This window comes from Schistocerca cancellata, chromosome 12 (genome assembly GCF_023864275.1).
Source record: "Schistocerca cancellata isolate TAMUIC-IGC-003103 chromosome 12, iqSchCanc2.1, whole genome shotgun sequence".
Taxonomy (NCBI): Eukaryota; Metazoa; Arthropoda; class Insecta; order Orthoptera; family Acrididae; genus Schistocerca; species Schistocerca cancellata.
In genome coordinates, this window is record NC_064637.1 from 60,145,677 (window position 1) to 60,162,670 (window position 16,994).

The 16,994-nt window shown below is 38.3% G+C and overlaps 1 long non-coding RNA gene across 1 annotated transcript in view; it reads left to right on the forward strand.

Moving 5' to 3' along the window:
- Positions 1-7,190: 7,190 nt before the first annotated feature.
- LOC126109888 (uncharacterized) overlaps positions 7,191-16,994 on the forward strand; it is a 127,103-nt gene continuing 117,299 nt past the window's right edge. Inside the window, exon 1 of the long non-coding RNA XR_007523740.1 lies at positions 7,191-7,294. This is a non-coding gene — a long non-coding RNA (uncharacterized LOC126109888). The remainder of the gene's footprint in view (positions 7,295-16,994) is intronic.

Consider the following 16,994-nt stretch of genomic DNA (forward strand, 5'->3'; position numbering starts at 1 on the left):
AATCTACACCTTGGGCTAAGCTACAGATCAGTCTGTCACTACAACGTTGTTATTTTTTTTTTGCTTCATATTTGTTGGCAACACTGGGGATACAGGCAGGAAAAAGTGACGTGACGCCTGCCATTAACTTTATGTCACTGGCCAAAGCTGAAGACTCATCTCGAACATTCCTCTTTATCCATGTAAAGTTATAGCAATGAAAACACAAAGTGATGAGAATGGTATACAACACATACCTCTCAACTTCCTTGTGCACTATACGCACATACACGCTCTTAGATGTCTTCAGCTGCTTAACAGGAGAATCCCCTCTACTGTGCCATTTGCAATGTAGCCAACACAAAGTAACGAAATGGCTCAGAGACGTTGAGAATTCGGTAAAGGAATGGTACAGAGCTGTCAAGGTGATTATCAGTGGCCAATAAGAGAACAGCAGGCATATGGCATATTTCGGAGTGAAGAACAGAAATGCAATACTACCTCAGAAGGGTTAGACCCGAGCGACTGTACGTAAAGCTACGCAAAATATTCCGCCATAATATAATGAACTACAGATAGTGGCATAGAACTTACACCAAGTTATTTTGGAAGAAAGATTTCATGTTGTGATGGTTATGTCGTGAAATTGATCTAGTACAGTCCCATTGTCTGATAAATTGTGAAACTATTCTATTATTTTATATTTCTTACGACACAATTACATGAGCATCTCCCAATACAGTAATGGTTTCAATGTGCCAGTGTTTATCGGTCCTGTATGACAGTGTATGGTACCAATATGTTCCAAAAAGCAGTGCACGAAAATGCGATTTTTCGCTGGGTCATATCTCAGGTTCCATTGATCACAGAGATGAGGGTCAAGTGTTCTGGGTAGCCCTTGGCCTATACCTATCGGACGGTCAGGCATACCATAGCTATCTTACAGTACAGGTTCAAAATTTGAATATTAAACACTTCTTCCAGCAGAGGCAAATTGAGAAAATCGGTTTGTTCTTTTGCATTAGGTGTGGTCTGAGGTGCACCTTAGATGGCTTATAAAACCACCATTTGTTCATGGCTAGTTCCTGAGAAAACACCGAAAAACCAAGATTTTTGAGTGTGAAAAGTGCCAGTTGTGTGGGTGACCACATCTATAGTTTCTGTTCATGATAAAACATCTAAATGTTTACCACATGTTATTAATATGATGTTCTTGGGGAACTTCGAAAATTTTCCCGGTATCATTATCCATTACCAAGATCCAGATGTTCAACACTAATGCACTTATACAGAAAACCCCAAAACCTGTTTTAGTTGTATTTGTACAGTGGGTCACAATTTTAACTGTACATTCTTTAGACATTCATGTAGAACCACCATATTCCGATTTTCGAAAATCGTTGTTATCAAAATACTCCAAAAAACTGTGATTTTTGTTTACCAAAAGTGTCTGTTGTTGGGATGACCACTTCTATGATTTCTATTTATTGTGAATCGTCGAATATTTTACCCTGTGTTCTTAAGATGATGATCTCGAGGAGTATTGAAACCTTTTTTGACATAATTATTCGTTACCAAAATCCAAAGGTTCAAACTTACTATACTTATATACATTAAATAAGCATGTAATATCCGGTCTTAGGTGTAAACATAGTTTTAACTAATGTAGTGAAACCATGACAAGTGTTATGGGATCTTTACAAGGGTTATGAGGTCACAAAAATGTTTTTAGTCGCCATTTTTCACAAATAAAACGTTGTGATGTGCTGTTTCTGTATAATGGGCACTACACGCCTATACAGCCTGCCTTGGCCTGGAAATTATCCGATAGTGCCACCTGACAGTGTAAGCACTTTAAAAAAAACTATTTTGTCATATGAAAGTCTTTGTACTTGCAAATCAAACAATGCATTTTTTGGTATGTTGTAGGTGTAGCATAAGAATGTTGTGCATTTTTTTATAAAGTAGTGTAATGTTAACTTGTATTGGATGGGAGACGATTTTAATGTTATATTATATGCACTTACTCGTTGTTTATATGTGTCAAAGGATGTAAATCTGTTGAAGGATATAAATAAACTGTCAAAATTTTACTGATCTCCAGAATTCGTTATATACAGGGTGAGTCACCTAACGTTACCGCTGGATATATTTCGTAAACCACATCAAATACTGACGAATCGATTCCACAGACCGAACATGAGGAGAGGGGGTAGTGTAATTGGTTAATACAGACCATAAAAAAGTGCATGGAAGTATGTTTTTTAACACAAACCTACTTTTTTTAATGGAATCCCGTTAGTTTTGTTAGCACATCTGAAAATATAAACAAATACATAATCAGTGCCGTTTGTTGCATTGTAAAATGTTAATTACATCCGGAGATATTGTAACCTAAAGTTGACGCTTGAGTACCACTCCTCCGCTGTTCGATCGTGTGTATCGGACAGCACCAAATTACGTAGGGATCCAAAGGGAACGGTGATGGACCTTAGGTACGGAAGAAACTGGAACAGCACATTACGTCCACATGCTAACACCTTTTTATTGGTCTTTTTCACTGACGCACATGTACATTACCATGAGGGGTGACGTACACGTACACACGTGGTTTCCGTTTTCAATTACGGAGTGGAATAGAGTGTGTTCCGACATTTCAGGCCAATAGATGTTCTATGTGGTGGCCATCATTTGTTGCACACAATTGCAATCTCTGGTGTAATGAATGTCGTACACACCCCACAGAAAGAAGTCTATAGGTGTAAGATCAGGAGAACGGGCTGGCCAATTTATGCGTCCTCCACGTCCTATGAAACACCCATCGAACGTGTACCTCACCCCTCATGGTAATGTACATGTGCGTCAGTGAAAAAGACCAATAAAAAGATGTTAGCATGTGGACGTAATGTGCTGTTCCAGTCTCTTCTGTACCTAAGGTCCATCACCGTTCCCTTTGGATCCCTACGTAATTCGGTGCTCTCCGATACACACGATCGAACAGCGGAGGAGTGGTACTCAAGCGTCAACTTTAAGTTACAATATCTCCGGATGTCATTAACATTTTACAATGCAACAAACGGCACTGATTACGTATTTGTTTATGTGTTCAGATGTGCTAACAAAACTATCGGGGTTCCATTTAAAAAAACGTAGGTTTGTGTTAAAAAACATACTTCCGTGCATTTTTTTATGGTTTGTATTCACCAATTACACTAGCCCCTCTCCTCACGTTCGGTCTGTGGAATCGATTCGTCAGTATTTGATGTGGTTTACGAAATACATCCAGCGGTAACGTTAGGTGACTCGCCCTGTATATGAAGCATACACCGCTGTAACAGGCAAACAGAAGGGAACCAGCTGAACAGTTCTCCTGTCAGAACATGAGAAAAGGCTAATATGCTCCTCTTTAAGGACTGACAGAAAAGTGGGGAACCGGCTGCACCAATCCTCATTCTGCCTTACTCACTAAAATTCGTGGCATGCATTGTAAAAGAGTGGTAGTCGAACAGAGAGGATATGGTGCCATTGGGAAATAAACATAGTTGGTGGGATAGAGAAACTAATAAGAAAAGAGAGAGGTGAATGAACACAATAGCAGTGGGATCCAGAGAGACAGTAGGTAGTGATGGTCAGTGAGAAACAGTGGCAGTAAAAGAGAAAGAGAGGTGGATGGAGATAGCAGCAGTAGGAACAAAGGAGAGAGGAGCGAGTGGAAATAAAATATACAGATGAGTGGACATCACACTCAGGCTTGGGGAGTGTTGAACCCACCACACCTGCAAACTTTAATACGAAAAAGTTTTCTCACTTTCCCTCATCCCATACAACCATGTACTAAAGTTCCTTGGTCTATAGGTACAAAATATTGAGCAAACCATCCCCCAGGACATGTGTGGATAGGAGACAATAGTGGTTATAGAGAAAGTCAGAGGACTATACGTGAAAATGAAAGAAATAGTGGCAATGGGAGAAAAAAAATGGGAAAAAGGCATTGGTAGTGGGATGGAGAGACAGATCCAGAGAAGGAGAGACTGGTAAAGAAGACAGTGACAGTGGGAGAGGCACAAGAGAGAATGAGAATGGGACAAAAAGGAGACAATTGGAGCCATATATAAATAGTGGTAGTGAGAGGGAGATGCTAAGTATGAAAGCTTCATAACAAAGACAGACAGAGCAAAAGGATTTAGAATGTTCTGTGTTAAAAATATGCAAATATGTTCACATGCCAAAAGTATTGGTGAGGAATGCAGAATGAGGATTGAGGTAACTGGTTCCCCTGTCAGTCTTTTAAAGAGCAGTATAATCGCATTTTTGTGCTCTGACACGAGTATTTTGAAGCTGTTTGCTATCTATATCTATACTACCATACATGGTGTCCCATTTTAATGCATATCGGCCAATATCTCTGGAGTAGCACAACTCTGCAAAAAAAAAAAAAAAAAAAAAAAACTCTAGTGAAAGTTGTAAGGTTTGAAGGGGGTCATGGAGGGGTTACCTCGAAATGATCTTGAACCCTGTTTTCAAGGTCAAACCAACGTCAAGCTCATTTTTGCAAATGGTAACCCCTATTTATTATTCCATATTCGTATTCTGTGAGAAAAAATGCGCATTGTTTGTAGGGGACATTTTTTTCGAAAAACCAATGGTTTTTCGCCAGGGAGCACTTCATTGTAACTTTACCAGGTTATCATTACTCCAGAACGAAGCGAGATCTGGAAAAACTTTCAATGAAAATCTTGTATGCTTTCTGAAATCTGTCCACTGGTGAAATTTTCGTAAACTTGAAAATTTTCCCAATCTACAAACAATGCGTATTTTTTTCATGTAGAATTCGAATATGGAATGAAAAATAGGGGTTACCATTTGCAAAAATGAATATGGCCTTGGTTTGACCTTGAAAACAGGGTTCAAGGTCATATCAGGGTAACGATTCCATGACCCCCTTCAAACCTTACTCGAGATTTTTTTTTTTTTTTTTGCAGAATTGTGCCACTCCAGAGATATCGGGCAGTATAGATTAAAATAAGATGCCCTGTATAAAGGCAAGTCATTTATCATCATCATCATCAAAAATCTCAGAATCTATTTATTTAAAATTTTTACACAATATTCTAACAAACATTTGGACAGATGTAGGCTACATATGTTTTAATATACATGGCATATAAATTTATATATACTACAAAAACGGTAAATGTTAACAATCTCGAAAAGTTCTTCACCGATTTACTTAAAAATTTTACACAACACAATGTTCAGACAGACGCCTGGATTTTTTTTTTTAATATAAGTAGTATATAGAGTAATTCTGGAAGAGATGGACCACTGGCAACTTGTAGTATAGCCGGGTTCGCACATGCAACAAAAGTGTCACTACAGCTATTGCCATACTGCAGTTGCATTGCAATTGCATGTATGAACTTCCAGTTTTTAGTGAAGCAACTTAAGAGGCGCAATTTTATCACACTACAAAAAGTTCAGCTTGGTTGTGCTTTGTTGCTGCACTTTCCTACCACCACTGCTCCCTGGTGGCAATATTTCAAAACACAAGCATTGTGTTGTATTTGTCGTGGTGTAATTGCTGCTGTACGCCATTGGATTTCAGTGTTATTTTATTTTATTTCTGAAAAAGTTTCGCAGCTTCTATAACTTCAAGAACAGCGACCTATGTTTGATTCTGTGTGTGTGTGTGTGTGTGTGTGTGTGTGTGTGTGTGTGTGTACAATATTTGCAAACCGATGACGTATCCCACAGTCTTAAAAGAATAAAGACACTTAATACATTTAACCAAGAAAGAGAGTCATATGAACTTCGTAATTTGTGAGACCTAGCATTGCACAAATCGTGGATTATACGCAGGAAATAGTTCCAGAGTGTAATGTGGCAACTGTAAAACTAAAAACTGGTTATTCGAATTGCCTGCATCAAGGAATACAATAAGATTCTAAAATATTGGAAGGATGGCGTGTCTGCTGATGATATTTACATGCCAGTTGTTCTTCAGTTTGCCATTGCAGACAGCATTTTCGTCTCTGAGTGTTATTCCTTTTATAAATGTATTTGTTTCCCTTGAATTTATCCCTGTGCGAAATCTATTTTAGGATCCAACATTTGGGTTTCGTCTTCTTTAAATTTAACTCTTGTCACAGTTCTAGTTAACAGAAGCTACGACATCCAGTCGAAGGCGTTGTGAGTATTATCTTTGAAGACAAAATTTTTTGTGGGCAGAAAGATCCGTGTTTATTATTGTTTTCGTCAAGATGCGATGCTGCAGTGAACTGAATTAGTAACTCATCAATAGGATCCGCGCTATTCTAAGAGACGAAAATCGGATTTCAAAATGGTCGCAAAGTTGTTAGAGAGAGAATAGGAGACGTAATATACATTCACATTTTGGGAGGCAAATGTGTTTGTTTCCCCTGATTTATCCCTGTGCGAAATCTATTTCCAGATGCAATATTTGTGCTTCGTCTTCCTTGTATTTAACTCTTGTGACAGCTCTGTGGCCATAAACTGCACTATACCATCCATACCTTTGGCCGTAGGACTAAGTACTGGTTAGCCTGCTAGTTCGCGATAAATGACGCACAACTATGTCTCTAATGCTGAGATGACAAGATCTTTATTCCTTCGTTCGGCAATTAATATAGGACATCTTTCAGACGCATTGTATATCAAGGCAAGACTCGCGCGAAAACGAATTAGTAACTTGTTGACTGGTTACTCAAGAACTAAGTATCAAAAGATACTTAAGAACTAACATGGAGAAAACAAGAACATGTAAAAAACTATATACTGAGAATAAACGACGCGGAATAACGGACACAACACATCGCTTCTGGCGGGTGGCGTGGAACTATTTTATCCGCGCAAAATAAAATACTTGCGATGTGACACAAGAGTGGTGCACAAGTGAACCGACCTGTACTGCACTGCTAATTTATTGTGGTCGCTACATACCCATCCATATGGTTTCAATTGACGTCATATTGAAATCTGTGCAGCTAAGTAGAATTTGTGGCGTCCTGTGTGAAAGGTATCTTACGATGCCACTACAGCAAGTGAAGGTCTATGCAGCAAGTCAAGTTGTGGCGCCACATTAGATGCGTGTGTGAACCTGACTCCACATTTGGTTTGGCGCCAACGCGTTTGTGTTTCTGGTGTTTACTTTTCTCGGTTGGCTCCTCTTTGGACGCATCGGTACGAGGCTATGAGCGGGACAGCAATCACGTGGTCTCAATATGAACGTAGTGGCGGTGTGTGTACTGTTTTAAATTGTGCGTTATTACTGCGACTACAACCATGCTGTGCCTACGTAAGTTTAGTAATTACAGCGCGTGATTTTGTTATGTATTCAGAGTCCACAAATTTAATTTTAAATTTGACCATTTTATGAAGCTACCAGAAAAACCTTCTAACACGCAGATTTTTTAGGTCCGTAGACATCGCAGACCACAGTGTTAATACTTCACTAATTGAAGGTAGAAAGACAGGTCTTTTAAGTTAACCATGTACAGTACTTGAAAACTGTACTATGTACAAGCTTTCGATGGACAGTTTTGTGGAATCTGGGCATTTCATTGACTTCTAGAGGAAAATGTTAGATGTGAATAATATAACGAATGCTTTTACGGCAGAGGGTCGAGATCATGTTGTTACAGCTTGATCAATCTCGTCCAGCTTGTACGAATAAAATAAAATTGTCTGTTGGCACTCAAATGGGGAAGTTGCGTATTGTTTACTAAAACTTCGTTTTTCTGTGTAAACTGCGGACGTTTATTTTCATTATACGAAAGGCCAAATTTTCATATAGGCTGCTACAGTTTATGCTCGATTATTATAGCCCTTGTCAATAGATTTGTGCAGTATAAAGAGTCAGTTTCTAAATGTTATGTATTAACGATTAAATAAACTGTAATCGTACTGTTTCAACACGCTCTAAAGCCTAAGGTCCGTACAAAGATCTGAAACAATAAATATAAAAAAAATTAAGCCCCGTAAATGTGGAAACGAGTTTACTTAAGTTAGGTGTTCTAAATATTGTCCAAAACTAACTAATCTTGTATGGATAACAAGTTAACGTTAAAAAAAATTGTTATATATCAGTAGCAGCTTACGAGGCTTGTACAGGCTTCACCTCCATGATCTCTCTGGGTTACATTAAATATATTCCGTTACGTAGACTCATTGTGAGGTCCTCAGTGAGGATATGGAGGATGACAAAAATCTGTAACGTGATTTAGGTGTGGTAGAGGCAGACCTCATTGCTATTATTTCATCTGCCACCTTTCCTCTTTATTTATTCTCTAAGGGAACATTTCATAATGGTACAGCATTTGTCGTCATAATATAATCCAAATAAATACCTGAAATATAAATACACATAGTGCCCTTTTCTTTCCTGGAGTAAGATTTGCATTTTCGATTGACTTTTTGCTGGAGGAAATTGAGGTTCTTGCACCGCGTAAAATACTTTCAGGTGACATTAATTAATGGGTTACACAAAAAAAGTTAGGATATATGTTAATTGGTGCTGCATTTGGACACTGTTAGATATGTTAATAATTTTCAGGCTGTAATTATATGCATCTGAATAAAAGCATTTTTCGTTTTGCTTGACACATTTTGAATTAATTTGTTGTTGTTATCGTCAGTGGAAGTATGTTATGCTGAAAGAGACTCAATAAACGAAGGGAAATGAAAATTGGCTGATTAGTTGCACATACACAAGCTGAACATTAATAACATGACATTGCTAGCAACATATGTAGACGGACCAAGAACGTTAGATAGCCTAGCTCACTTTTAGCATTTAAATTTTAAGTGTAGCCACGAATGTTTTGGAGATGAAAATGTCAAAATGTTAACTTTTTCTTTGTTTGCATTCACAAATGTCTCATTGATGGGGAAATATGTTTGTTGCGCACATAATGCGGTATTCTCTTCGGAATCTTGTAGACAGCTTGTTACACAGAGGGGCATATGGACTACAGCCTCGCAGTATGTTTACTCTCAAATGAAAGTTTGTTGTGAAAAATCACAGTTTGAAATCATTATCATTCAGAAATGGAATATTAGATGGAGAAATTATTTACTACGTCCTTCACTCAGATTTAGTATTACACAGAAAGCAGTGATGTATTTGTCTGTAAAAATATTAGACTGCCTGCCCAGTGGAGCAAAGAACATAATGGGTAGTAAAATTAACTTCAAATGAAAACTGAAATCATTTCTGCTACTGTGCAGAAGAATATCTGAATAAATGGTGGCATTGGGTATGTCGAAAGGAAAAAGAAACAACTCAAGACATAGTGTAAACAGCCAACATGTTGCTATACTTTCCGCTGAGATGTAGTGCCTGCTATAATTTTGAAACTAAGTCCTTATGATACAGATAGTTAACAATCCTCCTGAACATGAAGCTAACTTAACTCATTGTGTTGTTTCTACCTTTCTCAAGACAGTGGTTTGTTATTAGTTCTTCGACTAATTTAGATTTTTCCACAGCAGTTTGACCTTCAGTATCCACGTCGTATAAATTGCCTTTCTTTCCCTTTGTCATTGTGCAGATTTTACTAGTGCAAGCTGTGGCGAAGAATAAAACTCTAGTAATCAACTTTGATAAATGATTGTCAGTGCATTCCCAGGACTACATTTGAGAATGCCAACTGTGTTTTCAATTAATCATGTGTATTTCAACTGAGGGTGTGGGGGATTCAGGTTTGGTGTTCTTATTATTCATGCTTAAAGTGTATTAAACACGTCACAGTTTCAGACTACAATGGATAAAGACAGATTTTCCTCCTCCCCCCCTCTCTCTCTCTTATATATATATCTTCCCTCTTCCTTCCCTCCCCCCTCCCCTTTCTCATCACCACAGTGGGTGGCTTGGCTCCCCTCTCTCTCACCCTGGTCTCTGAGTCAGCTGACCCTCTTTCCCAACTTTGCCGCCTGAGGCAGGAACTTACGTTTCTAAAACCCACATAAGTTTTTTGTACTTTTAATTGTGGCTGTTGATAGCACTTGGAATTTTGCCTCATAAAGGCAAGTCATTCTGCCACTGTTTGTTGTTGTGGTCTTCAGTCCTGAGAGTGGTATGATGCAGCTCGCCATGCTACTCTGTCCTGTGCATGCTTCATCTCCCAGCACCTACTGCAACCTACATCCTTCTGAATCTGTTTAGTGTATTCATCTCTTGGTCTCCCTCTACGATTTTTACCCTCCACGCTGCCCTCCAATACTAAATTGGTGATCCCTTGATGCCTCAGAACGTGTTCTACCAGTCGATCCCTTCTTCTAGTAAAGTTGTGCCACAATCTTCTCTTCTCCCCAATTCTGTTCAATACCTCGTCATTAGTTATGTGATCAACCCATCTAATCTTCAGCATTCTTCTGTAGCACCACATTTCGAAAGCTTCTATTCTCTTCTTGTCTAAACTGTTTATCGTCCATGTTTCACTTCCATACATGGCTACACTCCATACAAATACTTTCAGAAACGACTTCCTGACACTTGAATCTATACTCGATGTTAACAAATTTCTCTTCTTCAGAAACGCTTTCCTTGCCATTGCCAGTCTAGATTTGATATCCTCTCTACTTCGACCATCATCAGTTATTTTGCTCCCCAAATAGCAAAACTCCTTTACTACTTTAAGTGTCTCATTTCCTAATCTGATTCCCTCAGCATCACCCGACTTAATTTGACTACAGTCCATTATCCTTGTTTTGCTTTTGTTGATGTTCATCTTCTATCCTCCTTTTAAGACACTGTCCATTCCGTTCAACTGCTCTTCCAAGTCCTTTGCTGTCTATGACAGAATTACAATGTCATTGGTGAACCTTAAAGTTTTTATTTCTTCTCCATGGATTTTAATACCTACTCCGATTTTTTCTTTTGTTTCCTTCACTGCTTGCTCAATATACAGATTGAATAACATCTGGGAGAGGCTACAACCCTGTCTCACTCCCTTCCCAACCGCTGCTTCCCTTTCATGCCCCTCGGCTCTTATAACCGCCTTCTGGTTTCTGTACAAATTGTAAATAGCCTTTCGCTCCCTGTATTTTACGCCTGCCACCTTCAGAATTTGAAAGAGTACTCCAGTCAACATTGTCAAAAGCTTTCTCTAAGTCTACATTCTGCCACTTTGAAATTAAATAGACCTACTTTTTTATGCTAGTATTAGGATACTTTGCTGGTGCCATTTTTGTAATGTATTAGGGTTGATTTGGTGCTGTGTTCACACTATATGGGACGTGAACTTTGCTTACACCTATAACGAATCGTGGACGTCAGGTCTTGAAATACGATATTTGATTTTAAAGTAACTAACTAGTAATGATAAATCATGCTGATGGCCATAGCAGTATGCATAATGGATGTTCTTCACAAACTTTGTATGGTTAACTTTCCACATTGCCGAGAAGTGAAAGCATGGAAAAAGGGTTGTCTACACAGTTCAAAACATCAATCTTCATTTATTAGAGAATATATATGATGCTGTAATTTACCAAACGAAAGTGTTGGCATGTTGATAGAGACAAAAAACACACAAATTTCAAGCTTTCGTAACCCACGGTTACAAAAGGATGTGGGTTTTAAGGGAGAGGGTAAGGAGTCATTCCAATCCCGGGAGCGGAAAGACTTACCTTAGGGGGAAAAAGGGACAGGTATACACTCGCTCGCGCGCGCGCACACACACACACACACACACACACACACACACACACACACACACACACACACACACACACACACCCATCTGCACGTATACAGGCACAGGCAGACATATGTAAAGACAAAGAGGTTGGACAGAGATATCAGTCGAGGTGGAAGTACAGAGGCAAAGATGTTGTTGAATTAAAAGTGATGTACGAGGGGTGGCAACTTGAAATTAGCGGAGGTTGAGGCCTGGTGGGTATCGAGAAGAGAGGATATATTGAAGGGCAAGTTCCCATCTCCGGAGTTATGATAGGTTGGTGTCAGTGGGAAGTATCCAGATAACCCAGACAGTGTAACACTGTGCCAAGATGTGCTGGCCGTGCACCAAGGCATGTTTAGCCGCAGAGTGATCCTCATTACCAACAAACACTGTCTGCCTGTGTCCGTTCATATGAATGGACACTTTGTTGCTGGTCATTCCCACATAGAAGGCTTCACAGTGTAGGCAGGTCAGTTGGTAAATCACGTGGGTTTGATTGTGTACACCTTCCGGGTTACAGGACTGGAGTAGGTGGTGGTGGGAGGGTGCATGGGACAGGTTTTACACTGGGGGCGGTTACAAGGGTAGGAGCCAGAAGGTAGGGAAGGTGGTTTGGGGATTTCATAGGGATGAACCAAGAGGTTACGAAGGTTAGGTGGACGGCGGAAAGACACTCTTGGTGGACATCGCAGCAGCCCCATTGTAGCTCCTGAAATGAGATCCATCCTTCATGAAATCCTCCCCACTCCAGCAAAACTTTGAAACATGTATCTGTTTTGTACAAGCTGTAAATAAATAGTTGACACTATTAAAGTTCCAACCCACGTATGTTGTAAGTGAATAAGTGCTCAGTTAATTGCAGTGGAAAATGTGCAAAAACTCTTGTAAAGTTAAGAGTAATTTTTTTTTAATAGGCATTTCAAGTATAGCACTTATTTGTTGCAGATAGAATAGTGAAAAAGGTGAATTATCTCACCAGTTGGTTAACTTTGCAACATCCTGCCAACTAATTAATAATGTTTCAGACGTCACGATGAAAACAGAGTAATCGGTGAGTCGGAGCTAACCTCGATAGTCGGCAATAGCTTCTTAGTGACATTTAGTTCGTGCAACAAACCCCTTGCATGCAACCAGCGCCACACAGCACAACAATTAGAACTATAGAAGCGTGGGAGGGTTGACGTTGGCAACAGCGATTCAGAAAAAGGGCAGTCAGCGCAAGTCCTGAGAGTTACAGATACCTAACAATCGGTGCTTGGAGGCCAATCGTCAACTTCTTTTACAAAGTAGATTATTAAGTGGGTGACATCTATTTTATATAGTGATTCCAAAGTTGCTGACTGAAGTGTGAGGTAAAGTCAGGTCGTTGTTTGTTCATATATACCCAGAGGTTTAAACAATAAAAAAGTATGTTGGTTCTCAGTATGTAATTATGTAGGAATCAAATATTTGTGTTTGATATCATAATGAAACACTGCGCTTTTTATTTGGATGATTTCGAATACAGTAGACATTTAGTGCTCAGAATTTGTACCCTTGGTAGTGGTATATACTGGAGTTGTCAATACCACAATGGAACATCATCAACTTGAAGACTTATTTTCAAGAGGGAAAACAGAACACTGGTGAAATAACAACCTTGCAATCGATTTTGCATCAAAATTTGAGCAATAGTTTTGATAGTGCATAGCTTTGACCATCTGTGATGTACATTTTAAGCATTAGCATGTTGCAGTACCCCACCCCACTGTATCCTCTTAATGGTAAAGCGTGAAGCAGGAACACAGCTAATTGGTTAAACAATTATTTTAATAATGGGTTAACAATTTTCAATTTACAAATTCATAGTGTTGAAGAATGGTGTAGCTCTTGAATCTGTACTTCACATTAAAATTGTCTGCTTAATAATTCAAAGGAAGTGTTTCCTTAATGCTACCTCTAACAATTTTTCAAAGGATGGTGATCTGGAGTGATGTCCATCCGTTACTTAAGACATTGGCAGCAAAAAGCATTCAATTTTGGACATAGCTTTGCTGCATATAAGCCGGTACTCTTTTAATGATACGCTCAGTATTTTCCACTGCATTGTGAATTTACACATATAGTAAAATTGTAACTTGGAGATGTCTGTATGTAGGAGATATTTAAGAAAACTGAATATGAGGGTGTTTTTATAGCAGCTTTCAAAAATGAAAAAAGTTATTTTTAAAATTTTTGTGTGTATGTCTGTATGCGCATCACGCAAAAACTAATGCATGGAATTGGATGCGATTTTCAGTTTTTTAATTGAATCAGTTTGTTTTCTGAAGTGGCAAAAAATGAGTAAACCATAGTAGAATTCACAAAAGTTGTACTTGATGCTCTTGATAAAGATGAATGTCGCAGGCATATTTTTGTAGCTTTCTAAGGCTTTTGGTACAGTTGACCACAAGATTCTATTAAATAAATTAATAGCATTAGCAATAAACTAATGACTGGTTTTGATCCTACCTAGCAGATAGGGTACAAAGAGTAGCGATAACACACACTTAAAATAGATCTAAACATTTACTAAAACACTTATCAGAACCAAAATACATTAATATAGGTGTTCTGCAAGGTAGCACATTAGGACCAACACTGTTCCTGATATACATCAATGACTTTCCCAGTAGTGTTATTCATGGTGAAAAAATTCTCCTCGCTGATGACAGCAATATTATAGTCACTGAGAAAACAAGAGAACTCCTTGCAGAGAAAGCAACTGATACTCCCAAGGAAGTTTATGATTGGTCAATAAGCAATAAAATGACACTGAACATAAAGAAAACTAATGCCATGAATTTCAGTTTGAAGAGGAAAAATTACAATGCTAAATTAAATGTAGTTGGCACCTTTATAGACGGTAACAAATGCGAAATGTCTAGTAATGAATATTGATTCTCAGTTGAAGTGGTGTGAACACACAAAGGTACTTGGAAACAGAATGTCATCAGCTTGTTATGCCCTTAGAAACCCATCATCAGTGTGTAACTTGTAGTGCCTTTTAGTTACATATTATTAATATCTACACTCAATTCTTAGCTATGGCATTCTTTTTTGGGGAACAACCACAAAATGTGGCCACAATTTTGAAACTCCAGAAAAGGGCCATTAGAGTAATAACCAAAAATACTGGTTGAGCTCATTGTAAAGATCTGTTCAAAACACTGGCAATTTTAACTGCTCCATGTGAATACTCCTTTGCTATCACTCGAGCTATTGCTGATGATTTTAAATCTTCAGAACAGTCTTTATCACTTACTTCATTTTAGTGTCCATTGCCATTACCACCCTTGGAGGTTGTAAAGAAACATCAGAGATTATTCCATTATTTGCATCTTCATTTGAAAAGTTGTCTGTGATATCTGCAACAAAACTGAAATATATAAATCGCAAAGAAAAGCCCATACACTTCCATTTGCATGTGAAATAGCCGGAAAATGATTTTAGTCTGTCATGTCTACTAGCTCTCGCTATTTTACATTCAACCGTTTCAATTTGACCGTCTTTCCATTGGAATCTAGAAACTGTAGCTCATGGGTACCTCGTAAGTTGAGGTTACGTATGTACTTTGTGCTTAGGCTTAAAATAGTTGCAGTGTAGCAAAGCGAGTGATGAACAACCAGTGCGCACGAGTATAGTCGCGTCTTAACTGCGTAGTTCACTATATGGCCCACATTCCCAAGCTACGTCGTTTGTGGGACACGACATTTTACCAGCATGCTTACCTTATTAAATATAAAACATGAAGCCAAGTGGATGATGTTTTGTTGAGAGCACTAATTACAAATAATTTAAAGATGTGCCTGAGTTTGTATTGATGGGTAGACAACAGCTGAGAGCTCACTCTCAACTCCGTTTTCTTCTTCTCCCTGCACAATTTTTATGGACAGAGTCAATAAATCTCAATAGGTGGGAAGCTGTAATAATGCGATTAAATAGTAGTGTTCCATTTTATTATGTAATTTATTTTCCCTTCTACACAGATTGAGCTAACCACCATGAGCAGCAGACAGAGAGATACTGGATACCACTACACTTCTGGAAGTGCAAAGTGTAAAGCAAGAGATGCAAAGGAGAGAAAGACACATGCTTTTGTATCTGAAATGCGTAAACTGGGTTTTTTAATGTTCAGAATGATTTTGCCAAATATACATAAAATGTACAAAATACAAAAGCTGTACCTGATTATGAGGATGATAGTTGTACTACATAAAATTCGTCAGAATACAAAAGAAAATAAGCCAAGGTCCTGTAGAAAGTCGTTTTTCACATATAAGCATGAAAAACTATCGAATAAAACTTACATGAGAGATTGGTTGTGCTATTCAGAAAGCAAAGGGCGACTGTTCTGTTTTGTTTGCACAGTGGCAGATTCTAATGGCTCGCCACGCATTATGAAAGACCAATTAGATGACTGGAAGAGACATGATGAAAGCAATTCGCACAGAAAATTGATTAGTTCCCTGTTATTTATTTATTTAAAAAAGCTCTTACAACGAATTGTTGCAATTATAAGTTGTTTAGGTGAAAGAGTGCTAGCATTTTGAAGTAGTGATGGAGTTGTTGGTTCACCCACAGTGGAAATTATTTAGTGTTATTAGAATTACTAGCCAAATTTAACGTGTTTCTGGCCCAATGTAAGTCATATTTGTCAAAAACAATGTGCTTGGAATTTTTCTATCTAATTAGATAGTCATACTGGATCATATTATTTGTGAAATTCAAATACAATTGTCTCATTGGATTCTACTTCTGATACACCTCACGTAGATCAACTGACTCTGATAGTGCCCTGCGTCCTACCGTTCGGACCAGTGGAAAGGTATGTGAAGCTTTTATGTATGGAAGGTCATACTGCTGAACATCTCTCCCAAAGCTTATTATCTGTTGTAACAGAGCACGGCATTAATGTCAGAGATTAACATAAGTGGCAGGTATACCAGCTTAGAAGCCCAAATTAAAGATATAAATAAATACACTCAATATATTCCCTGTTTTTCAGATTTGCTAAATTTGGTCACCAATCATGTTGCAGAATGTTGTACAGAAGTATCCATTTCCTTTGATTTCCTTGAAGGTCTCTTTACATTTTTATCTGCTTCTACCTATCGAAGGGGCCTTCTTTTGAAAGCATTGAAAAATGATAGTACTAAAATTCCGATTTTCAAAAGATTATGGAACACTAGGTGGGTGGCCAGAGCTGATGCTACAGTGACACTTTTATTTGGTTTTCATACGATCAAACAAGTTTTGAATGACATACCTACTAATATGCATAAAAAGGTAGTG